This window comes from Ammospiza nelsoni, chromosome 1 (genome assembly GCF_027579445.1).
Source record: "Ammospiza nelsoni isolate bAmmNel1 chromosome 1, bAmmNel1.pri, whole genome shotgun sequence".
NCBI classification, from domain to species: domain Eukaryota; kingdom Metazoa; phylum Chordata; class Aves; order Passeriformes; family Passerellidae; genus Ammospiza; species Ammospiza nelsoni.
The window spans coordinates 76,252,331-76,266,028 of NC_080633.1; the positions used below are offsets into that span (position 1 = coordinate 76,252,331).

Genomic DNA, 13,698 nt, shown 5'->3' on the forward strand with positions numbered 1-13,698 from the left:
TACCATTACGTGTGTTTTATAAGATTGGATAGAATGCTTGTCAATATGTGTTGTTCTATGTATGATTGGCTGAAATCTGGACTGAGATGGTTTTATGTCATTCTGTAATATCCCACCTTCTCTGACATTCCTTGTGGATCAGTGAGCTGTTAACATCCTGTCTCCATTGTCTAACAATGTCTTGAGACTGATGTGCTGAAAATAAAAAATAGCTCTTCACTGGTCTGGTTTGTCCAGTGTTGTCCATATCTGGATGTAACTGCCGCGGCAAGTGGGTTCCTTTTTTAAGACGTGGGTTCCTGGCACAATCGGACATATATTTCCGATATATACCTGACCCCCGCAGTGGATCATGTTACATCACAGCCAGTCTATATTGTGGGAGATCCATCCTATTTTTCTGCACCCACACCCCAAACAGTGTAATCACCCAAATTTCATCACTGTCATTCTTCTAAAGCCATTACAAGACTGCCAGAATTAGGAGGAAATAGTAAGTTTCTCCTTCTAGAAGAGAGAGAGAGATTTGGAAAGAAAAAGCACATACGCAAGATATTGTTAAACAGGAAGATGTCAGTGATGTGCAAAGAAAAGCACTTAAGACAAAAGAAAATAATCTACCTGACATATACAGGAAGCTGAATGATTCTGAAGCCAGTAAGTTTTTCTAATTTTGAGGGAAACATCACTTTTATTTTTATTTTCATTTCAAGGAAATAAATTTAATATGGTCATCTAATATTTGAGTGAGGAATCCTGTTCAAAGAATTACGAACTTCCTTAGAAGTCACCATGAATGTAAAATTGAAGATCCAAGTCAAAGAAACACAGAATATACATATTTGGGTATGCAATATCGATAACAAAATTAATTGTATATATGTATAAATTTTCATCAAGAAAGAACAGACAGCTAGGTCAAAACATGATATTGCCTGTGGGAAAGCAGAACACATTGAGGGACCTAATAAAAGTGTTAGCAATAGTCTCTAAAGCTGCAAGCAATAGTCCCTTTATAGAGTCATTAATGGTGTTATAATTACTCAGAACAGTTTTTACAATACTTGTGTTCACTCAAATAAATAACAAACTAATGGATGTGGTGACTAATTTTTGTTAAGTACTGAGCTGTAACATTAACTTCTAAAACCAAATGTCAATCCTGATTTTCATCACGCACCCATTATTAAAACATTAAAGCATTATTAAAATGCTTTGTATGCATTTTTTCTTTACCTTTTTTTTGTTTAATTTGGAGCTCTTGCCCTGTTCTTTCACAGTGGGTGTCTGCACAAGTGGTTTAAGTACCTTTTGTCTTTTTTTCTGTCTTTTCTTCAGAAATGCCACCTGTGTTCATTGCTCTGTTTCATTCTGTAAGTTTCTCATACATCACCACTTGTCTCCGCCTTTTCTTCTACATTTCTTTGATCCTCCATTAATTTCTTTCAGGGCTAAATCCTGATTATGGAGTGAATTGATGCTTGCATGTATCAGAAATTGAGGCTGCAGATGTGTCCAAGTCTTGGTTTTCATTTGCTACAGTTTTTAAGGCACACCCATTTTTGTAGGCAGTACAAGTGGGAAGCAGGATACACAGATTTACATCCACTAGCCTTAGGCACTCCAGTCTAATATTGAATACACTACTGGATGTGAACCCATGAAATACAACCTTCAATATATGCTCAGAGGAGAGGCTGATGAACTTTCTCAGAAGGCTGCTGTGGAATTTGCACTATGGTTGTGACTCTAGTGGTGTACATACTTTATTTAATGGAAAGAAAAGTTATGCTAGAAGAGGCTTCAGTTGCTGCATCCTCTGTAAAACATAGCAGATCATATACATTCAATTTGGCAGTGAGGTGGAAGGTAAGGAAAAAATGGCCAAAGGAGGGGTTTGGCTATCTGGGAGGTATGTAGCAGAAAAACAGCTAGACCAACTCCTTTCTGTTGTGTTTATTAATTAATCTACCCCTCCACATAACGAAAAGAATAACATATTTTTGGAATAAAACACCACTTTAAACACCAGACAATTTACTGCATTTTAGTAGGAAACTCTTCCTCTAACCTCCCAAATCCCATTTCTATTTCAGCTTGCAGAAACTGACAAATATCAGCAGTCAAGGCACCAATTGTTGCCTCATGTTTCACAGCAGTGCAGGGGAAGGTATTGATGCACAGCTGTGCCTTATCAGATATACTTAGGGAAATCAGGCCACTCCATAAGTTGCTCCCTCAGGAAAGGAATAGGAGAATTTTTTGTTAATGAAGTGAAGGAGTCTTTCCTCTGGTAAGATGGGATTTTTTTGTTTGTTTTTGCAAGTGTTTGTGTGGTAACATTGTTAGGGTCTTGGTTTTTTGATCAGTTGATATTTATTGCCTGCCTCAATGAGGCAACCTATATTTCTGTTTTCAGTTTAAAATTTGGTTCAGTTGCAGAAAGCAGTGAGGGACAATGCATATTTGTGGAAGTCTGTTTTGTTGGGGTTTTTTTCATTGGTCAGCAAGGGAGACTAATAAAATTACTTGTCTTTAAAGGTCCTAAAATCTGTTTGTAGTCTGGTAGGTTAATAACTAAATGCAATTATGTGGTCCAAATAGTTCTCCTGGTGAAAAAGGATGTTTCTTGATTAAAAAAAAAAAACAAACAGAAAACAAAACCACAACTTGCTTTAGGGAGTTGTGTAAGTTAAGCCTTTTGCTGGAAAAGAAGGTTATTTTATATTCAAAGGTATCAAAGATCTTAACTATAAGATCTAGATAGGTAGAGGAGGAAACTGGGCTTTTGCACAAGGTTGAACTTGTATCCTACGGATGGCAATGGATGTCTGAATTTCCTTTTAAGAACTACCAACTTCAACTTGCTCCAAAGCCTTATTTTTTCAAAAATGATTGTGTAAAATAGGAGATTCTTTCTAATATGTTTGTTTGTTATGTTGAAATGTTGAAGCCCTTTCAATTGAAATTTATCTGTATGACAGTTATGAAAACTTGTTTGGTGTTGTTTCTGGCACTGTTTAGTTTTATTATCAATTATGAGACTGAAGCGCTAAATGTAAGAGAAATGTCGGCTGATCTATACAACCAAATCCCTTTAAAATTTTAAAGAAGAAAAAGTAAATGGGAGAAATTATTTTCTTTTGCTCTTTCTCTATGCAGTGTTTTTAGATAGTTGCTGCTCTCTATATTAAATTCTATGAAGTATATGCTAGAATTTCTAAGGGAAGGGTAGATACTCATAACATATTATCACTGACTGATCTACAGATTTTTTTTTTTCCTAAGAACTAGGGGGTTTGTTTGTTTTGGTTTTTTTTTTTTTTAATATGTCTAGATATCTATAAGGAATTAAAATTTTAGATTCTTTTCCGTATCTCCCTAGGCCTTTCTTGGATATATAACTGAAAAAATCTTCTTTTAGACTCCTTTATGTGCTAGGGAGATTAATCTCCTTGGTAAAAGGAGATAAAGTAGGGGTCTAAGGAGCTGGGAAGATTGCTTATATACAGTTGTAGCCATTTCCTTTGGTAAACTTGTTTGAAGTTACACCTCAGTTATATAGTGTAAGGTGAGGTGCATCCTTTTCCCTTTTTTTATTTGCTCAATCTTTTTCTGGAGATGTATGAGATGTGTTGCCTTCCCTTGTTGCTGTGGACCCCTTCAGCTGTGCAGTAGTAACTGCCCTAAATATAGCTGTTACCTGGAAACCCCTTTATACTCGGGTAACACAGCAGAAAGCCTAAATTCCATCTGACGTTGGTGTAATCATGTCTGCCCTGTGCTTGCACAAGAAAACTGAGAAAGAGTAGTGCTTAGAGTATGTAATGTCTGTTATATTTGTACTGTCAATGGATTCTTCCTCACTGTGTGAGTAAATTGTAATAACTGTACACTTAATCTCCATCCACTTCCAATGTCCTTGTTGAAACATCTTATTTCTATCTTTGATTTGTGTGGCCTGTGATAGTAGTTATTTTCCATTATGTATTTTTTTAAAGAAGTGGTACTGTATGCTTTCTTCTGACACTCAGGATATTTATGCTTTGCACTTTTTCCCTTGAAGCAGAAAAGGCATGAAGATGTATTTGAAGTTGTTTAGAGGGCAAGGTGGGAAATAATTGAAACAGTGCAAGCGTTCTGCCTGCCTCAGCAATTCCCTTATGTGACCTTTAAAAAGGAAGAGTTTTCCTTTGCTATAGAACCCTGCCTAGAAACTGGTATAGAATGACAGGACACAATTATTACCTAATACAGTCTGTGATTTTAACATGATCGCTAAAAAAAAAATTAAAATTACTGTTTTACTGGACCATGATGGAAAATATTTTGCATGCAGTCTTTTGTGTCTTCTCTAAATGAACTGCTTAGCATGTTCGTTAGAATGAGCTGTCTAAAATTTTCTTTTTGTTTGTTAATCAGCTTTTACATATAAATGTACTACTTACAGGTGCTTAACAAGTCTTTTTGCTTGTTGTATTGTTTTCAGGGGTATGCAAGGAGTCATTTTAATGTCTTGATGTCAAAATGTCAAAGACATTTTAATGTCTTGATGTCTTTTGACTCTGAAGTGGCTGATATCTTCAGCAGAGAGGATTTTGCTGGTTGAATTGTAATATTATTGCTTTATAAATAGAAAAAACAATAAGTATGAAGGCCAGACACTTAAAAAGTTTGATTGAAAAATCAGCTGAAAGCAAGCATGGATACTCTGTCATAAACACAGCTAGACTGAATGCCTTTCAGATTTTTTTGTAAGGCATTTTTATGGTGTTTTTAGCAATATCAAAATTTTTACTGTTAAGTCTGGACTATCCAGGTCACAATCTCTTTTGCTAGGTAAATAGATGGCTTATTTTCTGAAATTGTTAATGTAACTTCATAATGCATTTTTTATGAGGTATGTGGTTTTGTTGTGCTTTAGTTTTTTTCCCCAGTGTGTTGGACCTGTACAGAGTACAAGTAACTCTTGGGAAGAGTGGCTTGTGTCATAGAGATCTGCAAAATAAAGTGAAAGCTTGACAGATTTTTTAGTTTGCCATTTTTTGCTAATGAAACTGGAGCAACAGTATTAGGATTAATTATCCTATAAATAAATTTGAATTCCTGCCTTTGTCATAACTGCTTGTTGAAGATCATTGGAGATCCTCTAGACTTGGGCCTAACTAATACATTAAAGGTGGAAATGAATGAGCTTAATTTCTGAGTTCCTCGAGTAGTTTTTTCAGTACTTGAGAGTTTAGCTTAAATACAGTTTTGTGACTACCCTCTAGAGATTTTGCAAAAGTTCCCAGAAGCCTTTTTTTTTTTTTTTTGGTGTAATTGCTAGAAATGCAGAGAGTTTAGTTTTGCAAAAGAAATTTAATCCACCTTTTTGAAAAGATTGTTTTCATATGTAGTTTTTCCTTTAAGACTTCAGTGCCTGTTTACTTATTTCAGTAAATACTGGTTTGTGAAATGTGTTATGAAATTACTGGCTATGCTATTTTACAGCCTGCGTAGCAAGCTGCAAATTTAAGATTTTTTTTTCCTTATTGCTGAACTATTCTGAAAACATGTCCTGATACTAATACTGAACCTTTCAGAAAATGTAGCCTCAGTAATTTCCTTTTCATCAGTGCTTTAATTTCATTTGGGTCGGCACCCTTTTTTCACTTTAACATACTGCATTAGGGTTCTTCTTGGGAGTTTATCTGTTTAATGTGGGTCTTGAAGCAGGGATGAAAACACATCTCTTTCAAGGCAGTCATAGCAACACATCAAAAACAGCAGCAAAGGGAAGCACTCTAATATTTTTTCTCTATATAACCGATATGCTATCAAGAGGCATTTGATGTATATGTGCCATCCTATGGAGACTAAAATTTTCTCAATATTGACAGAGCTTTGCAGCTATGACTAATGCAAAAGCCTGACTATTCTTATGATGATTCTATGATGGCACACTGTTTATTTGGGAGGAAATCCCTTATGTACAAATAAATATGATGTCTGGCACTGCAGGTCCCTTGGAATTAGTAGGGTTGAAGTTCTTTACTAAGGCACAATAAAACTGTTGAGGTAGAGTTTTCCAGGGCCTCTGTAGCCCTGTTTTTCTTTCTTTTCTGTCATGTTGTTAATCTCAGATTGCTGGTCTTGTGCTCTGTACCTGATAATGTTGTTGTGGCAGGTTCATGAGGCAAGTGACAGCCACTGATATAAAATTCATCTTTCCCCCCTCTAGTTTTTTGGTTGTTTTTTTTTTTTTTTTTGTGTATTTTATAGGTTTGAGTTTGTACTATTTTGTGCACGTGAGACTGGGCAATTAAAGATTAATGACTCATTTGCCCATTTGTGGTGGTGTCAGGGTATTTTGCTGAGGCCAGCAGGAGGTGAGTTTTGGGTGTGTAATAGCCTAAGACAGAGGGTGAAGATACAGGCCAGCCTTTGATTCATTTACGAGGCAAATTCTGCAAGGTGTGATGGTCCCTCTTATCATGTCAATTGCCCTTCCTTCATGGGCTTTTCGACCTTGCACTTAGGCAACTTTTTTCAGATTTATTTTAAATGTGTGGTTCTCTTTTCATTGATTGCCTGTTCCTTTAACACAGACATGTTCTTGGGGTTTTTTTATTGCTAGTTTGCAGCTCTTTAAAAGGCAATAAACTAGTTAGAGTAGCTTTTAGAGGATAAAAGAATGGTCAACATTTCTAGACATTAAGGCTAGTTGGGCAAATGAAAACAAAGGAGTTAAAAGTATTTAGACATAGGGATTATCCAAGTTTGCCATGTATTTCTTCAGGTCAATAATGACTTGCTGAGAGAGTATAAGAAGAAAATGCTAACTGGAAAATGAAGCACAGAAAATTTAATTATAGGTTAATGCTCTCCAATTGAAGCAAGAGCTGGAAGACCTAATGATGAGATGGAGTTATGACTTCAAGGTTGCTCTTGAGAAGAAATATGGGAGGTTTGAAAGGAATATGACAAAGCCTCCATGATCTGTAGGGTGTTGCATAACTTACTAAACAACTGTTTAGTATGTAAAGCACAAGATATAATTTTCTAAAATACTAGACATTTCAGGGAAAAAAATCCTCAATAACCTTTTAGAAATTCTTGGAAGCTGTGGCAAATATGTACAGGCTTATATGAGGCCTCTTGCAATAGACATCTGGAAGTAGCCCTACAGTATTGGTTCATAATACTGCATACTAATTTCATTGACAGTCCATTGGTATCTTCATTAGCACTTTATTTACAGGTGGAGAGACTAATTTTTTTTCACAATTACTAAAAAATAGTAGAGCACATACCTGTAATTGGCCACTATTGATATATATTAAATGCATAGTGTTTTTCTATGCATCTCATTCTACTAGATTTTTCCTTCCCTTTACAGTGATTTTTACTCAAAGCTCATCTTAGTGAATATTCACCTGAAACTATTGAGTAAAACATTTCTGCTGAAGGAAGAGAGCATGCATTAAGCTATTGTTGCTAGTCAGATTTAGAGGCTGCAGGTAGACGCCTAGAAAGAAAAAAATTAATTCTTGTCATGACTGTTTTGTCATCAAGAAATGTTATTGGTTTTACTTCTCAGTCTTCAGGGAGAAAGGAATGCTACTTTAAAAGACTGCTTCTAGCACCTAGGTTAATACACCACACTGCTTCAATTGGAAGATCATATATATAAAGGTATAAATATTTTTTAAATGGTGCATTAATAAAATCACTGAATCCAATAAGGAGCTGTTTCCTATTTCTACTTTCAGGTGGCTCCCATAAGGGGAATAATACAGCTTCAAATTACTCCAAAAAGGAAAGAGAATGATTAATATAAAACACTATATATATGTATATAGGCTGGTTGGCTTACATTATTTAAACCCTCTGTTCTTCTGGAAATCTCAGTATTAAGGAGATTAGTCAATATTTGAAGATACTTTAGGGTCTATGTTTAGGTATCCATCTAAACAGCTTCACTTCTGTAAACAGCTCTTTGTATTAGGGTGTCCTTAAAGCAGTTAAAACTTATTGTTCAGGAAAATGGATTTCTCTTAGTCTGCTCTATCATCTATCCTAAAATGACTGTGCTGTCATTCTTTAGTATTAATCACTAAAGAATATCCTATAGAGGTATCCTATAGAGCTGTGAATAGGTACCTTTTTGCTAGGTGAAATTTTGCTAGAATGAAATATGACTCTTGCCAGCGCTTGTAGGTCAGGGTTTTCTTCCCCTGCGCTGAAGATGAAAAATAGGAATAAATCTAAAATTGAGATTCTCTTCATGTGGTAGAGAGGGTTTGCATTTCTGGCCTCTCTCTTTTCTTGCTTAAATTTTTATGAATACGTTTAAAAAATATCTGAATCTTTGGCTAAATAAAAAGGATTTCATTTAGTCAGCTGGACAATGCTAAACTCTTGTTGACATCTGAACTTTTTGCTTTGAGAAGTACTTTTTGGGGATTTTTTGTGTATGCCTACATTGATGTATTAAATAAGTCTATGGGTATGTCATGAGTACAACTGTACTGTGTCAGCTAGCCTTAATGCCAGAACACCAGAATTGTAGTCTTTAAAAATATAATTGCTGTTTCTAAATTGGCATTTGGGAGTAGTTTCTGAACATTGCCAATTCCTGAATTGTGCCCAAGAATAGTTTGGGAGAGCACTGTTTAATCCTGGCCAAAAACCGTGCCAGACAGGACTGCTGTAACAATTAAAAGCACAGATAATTGAATTCCAATGCTGTGGAACACTTCCTAGTACTTCTAATGAAATAGTATATATCTAGCCAACATAATAAGCTAAAAAGTGTTTTGGTTTTGTACATTTCAATTTGTCAGTTAACTGCAGAATTGGCACTTATGGAGGTATACACAAACTGCCTTAATAAGGAAGCATGTTATGAGTTTAAGCTGCAGACAAAATAATTGACACAGCCTTGAACAGTTCAGTTCACTCATGTAGCTAATCAAGTCATGATTTTGTAAAATGGCATGTTTTCTTTGTTTTCATTTGTCTTTTATTTGTTTTCTGTTAATGTTCTGTTTCATTATATTAGACTATTTCAAATATCAGAGTGCTAAGAGTTGGAGAAAAGTACCTTTAGACTCAGGATTAACCAATGGTGAATATATTGCACATATAATCTTCCTGCTTAGTGGTCTTCTCCCCCTTTTGTTAAGGCTGTAGGTCTTTTGAGCATCTTCAGTGGGAGCAGAAACTGAAATCAGAACTTCTGTCTTTCAGCTACCAACATATGATAACATACCTCTTCTGTAAAATAGTGAGCAAGTATGTTTCCCCACTGCTGTACAAACTTCAAGTGTTTATATAGCATGTGTTCATGTTCAGCCCTTGAATGTTCATCAGTGTTTCTGGAGCACCTAATTGGTGCAATTATAGGAAGAATTTTATAGAAAAGAGTCAACTGCTGTAACTGGTACTCTGCTATCAAAAGGAATTTGTTAAAAAGTATAAAACTTTTTAACCTTGCTGTGAGACTTCACTCATTTGTGCCAGAGAAGCTTGTCATCCCTGCTGTCCATATTATGCAGACATTCAGTTTCCTGTTTTTAAGGAGAAAATGTGAGATTATTGTTTTGAATTTTTCTGTATATTTGATATACCTCAGAGTCCCAAAATGGATGTGAAAAGCTGATAAACAAGAATGGTCTAAATGCAGTATGGGCTGACTAAAATATGGCTTTCAATTACCTCTTCAGTGGATCATCAACTATGAGAGGCAAAATATTTTGAGGGAGAGTAGATTTATAGAGCAGTGGAAACATCAGCCATCAGTATAGTTTTCTAACAAAGGATTTCTGAAGTGATGAAAAACCACTTGGGGGAAAAAAAGAAAGACGAGAGAGAAAGGAAAGATTTAAGTGCAGTTTTATGAAAGATTTAAATATACTGTTACAAGAGGCAGTCAATCCCATTTCCAGTGTTAGCACCAGCACTCCTTGGTCTGACTGCAAGTTAGCTGTGTCAAATAAACAAAGCTGGAGCTGTTTCTCTTGACCAAAAGCAACTGGATTGTACTACCCCTTGGTAGTACTAGGAACCTTCTTTGCACAAGCAAGGAGATCTGAAAAAAATTAGATCATCAGTGAGCTTCAGGAAAGCTGGGAATCTCTCTATGCAGCAGCGATGCTGATTGGTTTGTCAAACTGCACTACTTTGGCATTCCTTTGAAAAATGTGGAATCTGCCTGAAACAGGTTGTTGCAGAGCTTTTTGTTTCTTTTTTTTGTTTTTAAGAAAGCAATTTAAAGACCCCTCAACCACTTTGAAAAAGTTATTTTTCATGAACAGATCAATCCATATATCTGGAGCAAGATCTTTCTATTACAGACTTATGTATGCCCTTGTTATGGATCAGCACATCCCTGGTTGCTATCAAGATGTTTTTGAGATTAAAACTGGATGGCTTGACCTCGGGACGCTTTTCTTCCGTTTTCCAAATGCATAGACGTTGCCTAACCACAGCTGACCTCCTCTCCAGACACAGATAGAAAGGTGAGGGAAGGGAAAACATTCTTAGAAAACAAGCAGAACTGCTCGACACCTAGGATTCACAACATAAAACTACATGAAAACTATATCAACAAATACCTGTAAGGAGTATTCACGAAGATATTCACTGCAAGGGTCTGGAACAATAGCTTCTAACCTGTCCCCTTAAATGGGTTGTAGCATTGCATCAACATCCTCTGGAGAAGTATAGAAACAGTCCAGAGAAATTACTTCAGGATTTTTGCATTTAAAATAGCTTATATGCAACTACAGGGGAAAAATACCCTGTTATTTTATAAGGGGTGGGTTTTTCTTTAGCGGAATTGGGCGGTCATTAGGATGCTCAAAATTCAACAAGCAGGAAAGAGATGTCAAAGGAAATGGTATCCTTCAGCATTGTTGTTTTAAAACTTAATAATGCACGCAGTACTGAAAAAGTAAACTATTGCATATTGGCAAGTAGTACTGCAGTTTATTACTGTATATCTTGTTTAAAACATGTTGGCAGTTTTCTAGTCAGATTTGGCAGTAAGATATTCCACACTTCATGTGAAGCCTTTTTACCAGAGTAGAACATAATGATTTAAGGAGTTATGGCATTAAACATCACTGATTGTGAGATCATTTTAATAATTCTCTTTATGTCATGGTAGGAAATATGTTAACTTTATTAATACCTTATCTTGCATATCCATCCTGATAAGCTGACATTTTGTGCAAAGTAATTCATTTAAATACCCCATTTTCATTTTTTTTCCTTTCTGGGTGTATTAGGTATAAAGTTTAAAATCATACTTGTAACAGTGGAGGTTGGCTCAATGAGAACTACCTTTAAAATTCTGTTCATTTGTGACTTAATAGCATAATGGCTTTTTTCAGGTAACTCTATTTCTTCTTCCAGCAGTCAGTAGATGAGGATAAATAGACTGAAACCCCAACGGAATAAATTATCTTCAAATGAAATAATCATGTTTCAGAAGGATGAAGGGTAATGTCTTGATTTATAATGTGAATTCTTTCTGTTGGGGAGTGTGAGGTAACTGAAATATATATTTGATAGGCCAAGCTGTCTTTGATTTTTAGTGGTGTCATGGCTAACCCCAGCCAGCAACCAAGCACCATGCAGGTTCTCACCCAGTGGGATGGGCTAGAGAATAGGAAGAGCAAATGAAAACTCATGGTTTGAAATAAAGTCAGTTTAATAGGGAAATATAGTCAGTTTAATGGCTATGTGCCCACAATCAAAGCAAACCAAGGAAATAATTCATCACCTCCAAGGGCAGGCAAGTGCTCACACGCCTCCAGGAGATGGCTAACTCACTCTCTCCAGGAGAGCAGGGCTCCATCACATGTAGCAGTGGTGAGTTGTGAAGACAAAGGTCCTCACATCAAACATCCCCCTCCCTATTTCCCTCTTCTCCCAGCTTTATAAACTGGTCATGATGTCCTACTGTATGGAATATCTCTTTGGTCAGTTGGTGTCATCTGTCCCAGTTGAGTCCCTTTCCAACTCCTTCTGCACCCCCAGAGCCCTTGCCAGCAGGGCAGTACTAAAAGAAATTAAGACCTTGACATTGTGGAAGCCCTGCTCAGCAATAAAATAAAATTAAAAAAAAAAAAAAAAAAAAAATCCATTCCTGTCTTATCAACACTGTTTCCAACACTAACCCAAGACACAGCCCTGTGCTAGCTCTGGTGAAGACAATTAATGCTACCCCAGTTCAAACAGGGACAAGTTGCTAGCTTTAGGTTCATTCAGACTTATTCTCTAGTATGAGAGTGTATTATCGTGTTTTTGCCTAGAAATGCATTATCTGACAACCCCATGTGGAACAGGTCATATAAATGATATTGACTATTTTATCATCAATTTGAAATAACTGAGAAGCCATTCATTCTTCATTTTTTGAGTAATGAAGCATATTTAGGGTTTTACTTCAATAAGATAAAACTTAGAAGTGCCTATTTCTTTCATTACAATTTTGGGCTTTGTTAAGGAAGGAAAGAGAACACAGAATAGTATTTCATCACATCACACCTGTTAAAATGCATTGACTCTTTCAGAACTTTGTTCTTCATAGGATATGGAGTGGGTGGGGAACGGATGGGGAGTTGGAGGCACTTTCATGTAGGATAGTGCTTGACTGACATTTAATATAATACCTGATCCTAGCCTTCAGATTTATCATGCGTTGTGCTGCTACACCTGAAACAGTTTCTGGTTCTATTAAGAGCACAGATCCTGTGCTGTTTCTCTGGGAGCAGCAGGGAAATGGTGAATATATCTTGCTGGTTACAACAGCTCTTACAAGAGGAAAAATGTATCTCATCTTTGAAGCTTATAACAGTAAGATGTTTTTACATGCCAGTCTTGTCAGTTTTTCCCCCTGCAGAAGGAAATGAGTTTGGAGAAAATCATCCTTGCAGTGGAGACCAAAACAAGTATGTCTAAGGGGTAAAGAAGTGAAGTGAAAAGAAAGCGTGACAGAAGAATATCTCTTAAATTGAAACATCTTGGCCTCCCCTCATATTACAATATTGCATTGTAACTGCAAGTGCTACAAGCATGACAAGTGATGCCATCCAAAATGTGACAGTAAAACTTGCTCTGCAGTTGAAGTACCTCTAGACTTGTGTGTTCTTAAACAAGGAAAGCTATTCATAGCATGTAAAAAATTCTCAAAATTGATTCAGTCATTCTTTCTTTCTGTTTTATTTTTTGAAGACTTCTCCCATGATAAATTAATCTAGGTACATTATTTATTCTTTGCAACAGAGTTGCTGTGTTCTATGCTTTACCTGTCATATCTTTTTTGCAGCTTTAGGACGTACTTTGGAAAAAAGCAATTTGCTTTCCTATATTCTATTAAACCCAGTGGGATTAAAATTCCTACTGGTATTACTGCATGCTTGTAAGGTAGTAGGTGGAGAGGGCATGTGGAGAAAAAGTGAACTGTTTGCTACCAGAGGCCGGAGAGAATGCAGGAAGCCTGTTTTTGAGAAGGCTTTACTAATTCTTACTCCAGTTACCCACTCATATGCTTGATTGTGAACTCAGCAGCAGAAGGAGGGGGCTGCAAAGACAGGAATAGGCTTTGTGAAGCAGCAGACCTTGCTAGAATGGCTGGTTGCTCTCCTCTTAGATGTAAGTTAAGGAGATGGTCTGCAGGCTTAGCAGCCTTCCCTTTTTATTCTT

The 13,698-nt window shown here is 36.3% G+C and overlaps 1 long non-coding RNA gene across 2 annotated transcripts; it reads left to right on the forward strand.

Annotated features, from left to right (window-relative positions):
• The first annotated feature begins 2,242 nt into the window (after nt 1–2,242).
• Nucleotides 2,243–13,214, forward strand: LOC132079743 (uncharacterized). Of its 2 annotated transcripts, none has more exons than XR_009419451.1 (4): nt 2,243–2,293; nt 10,341–10,505; nt 11,407–11,490; nt 12,881–13,214. It is a non-coding gene; the product is annotated as an uncharacterized LOC132079743 (long non-coding RNA). The 2 variants fall into 2 exon arrangements; XR_009419450.1 differs by having other exon boundaries at nt 2,274–2,293; nt 11,404–11,490.
• Nucleotides 13,215–13,698: the final 484 nt, after the last annotated feature.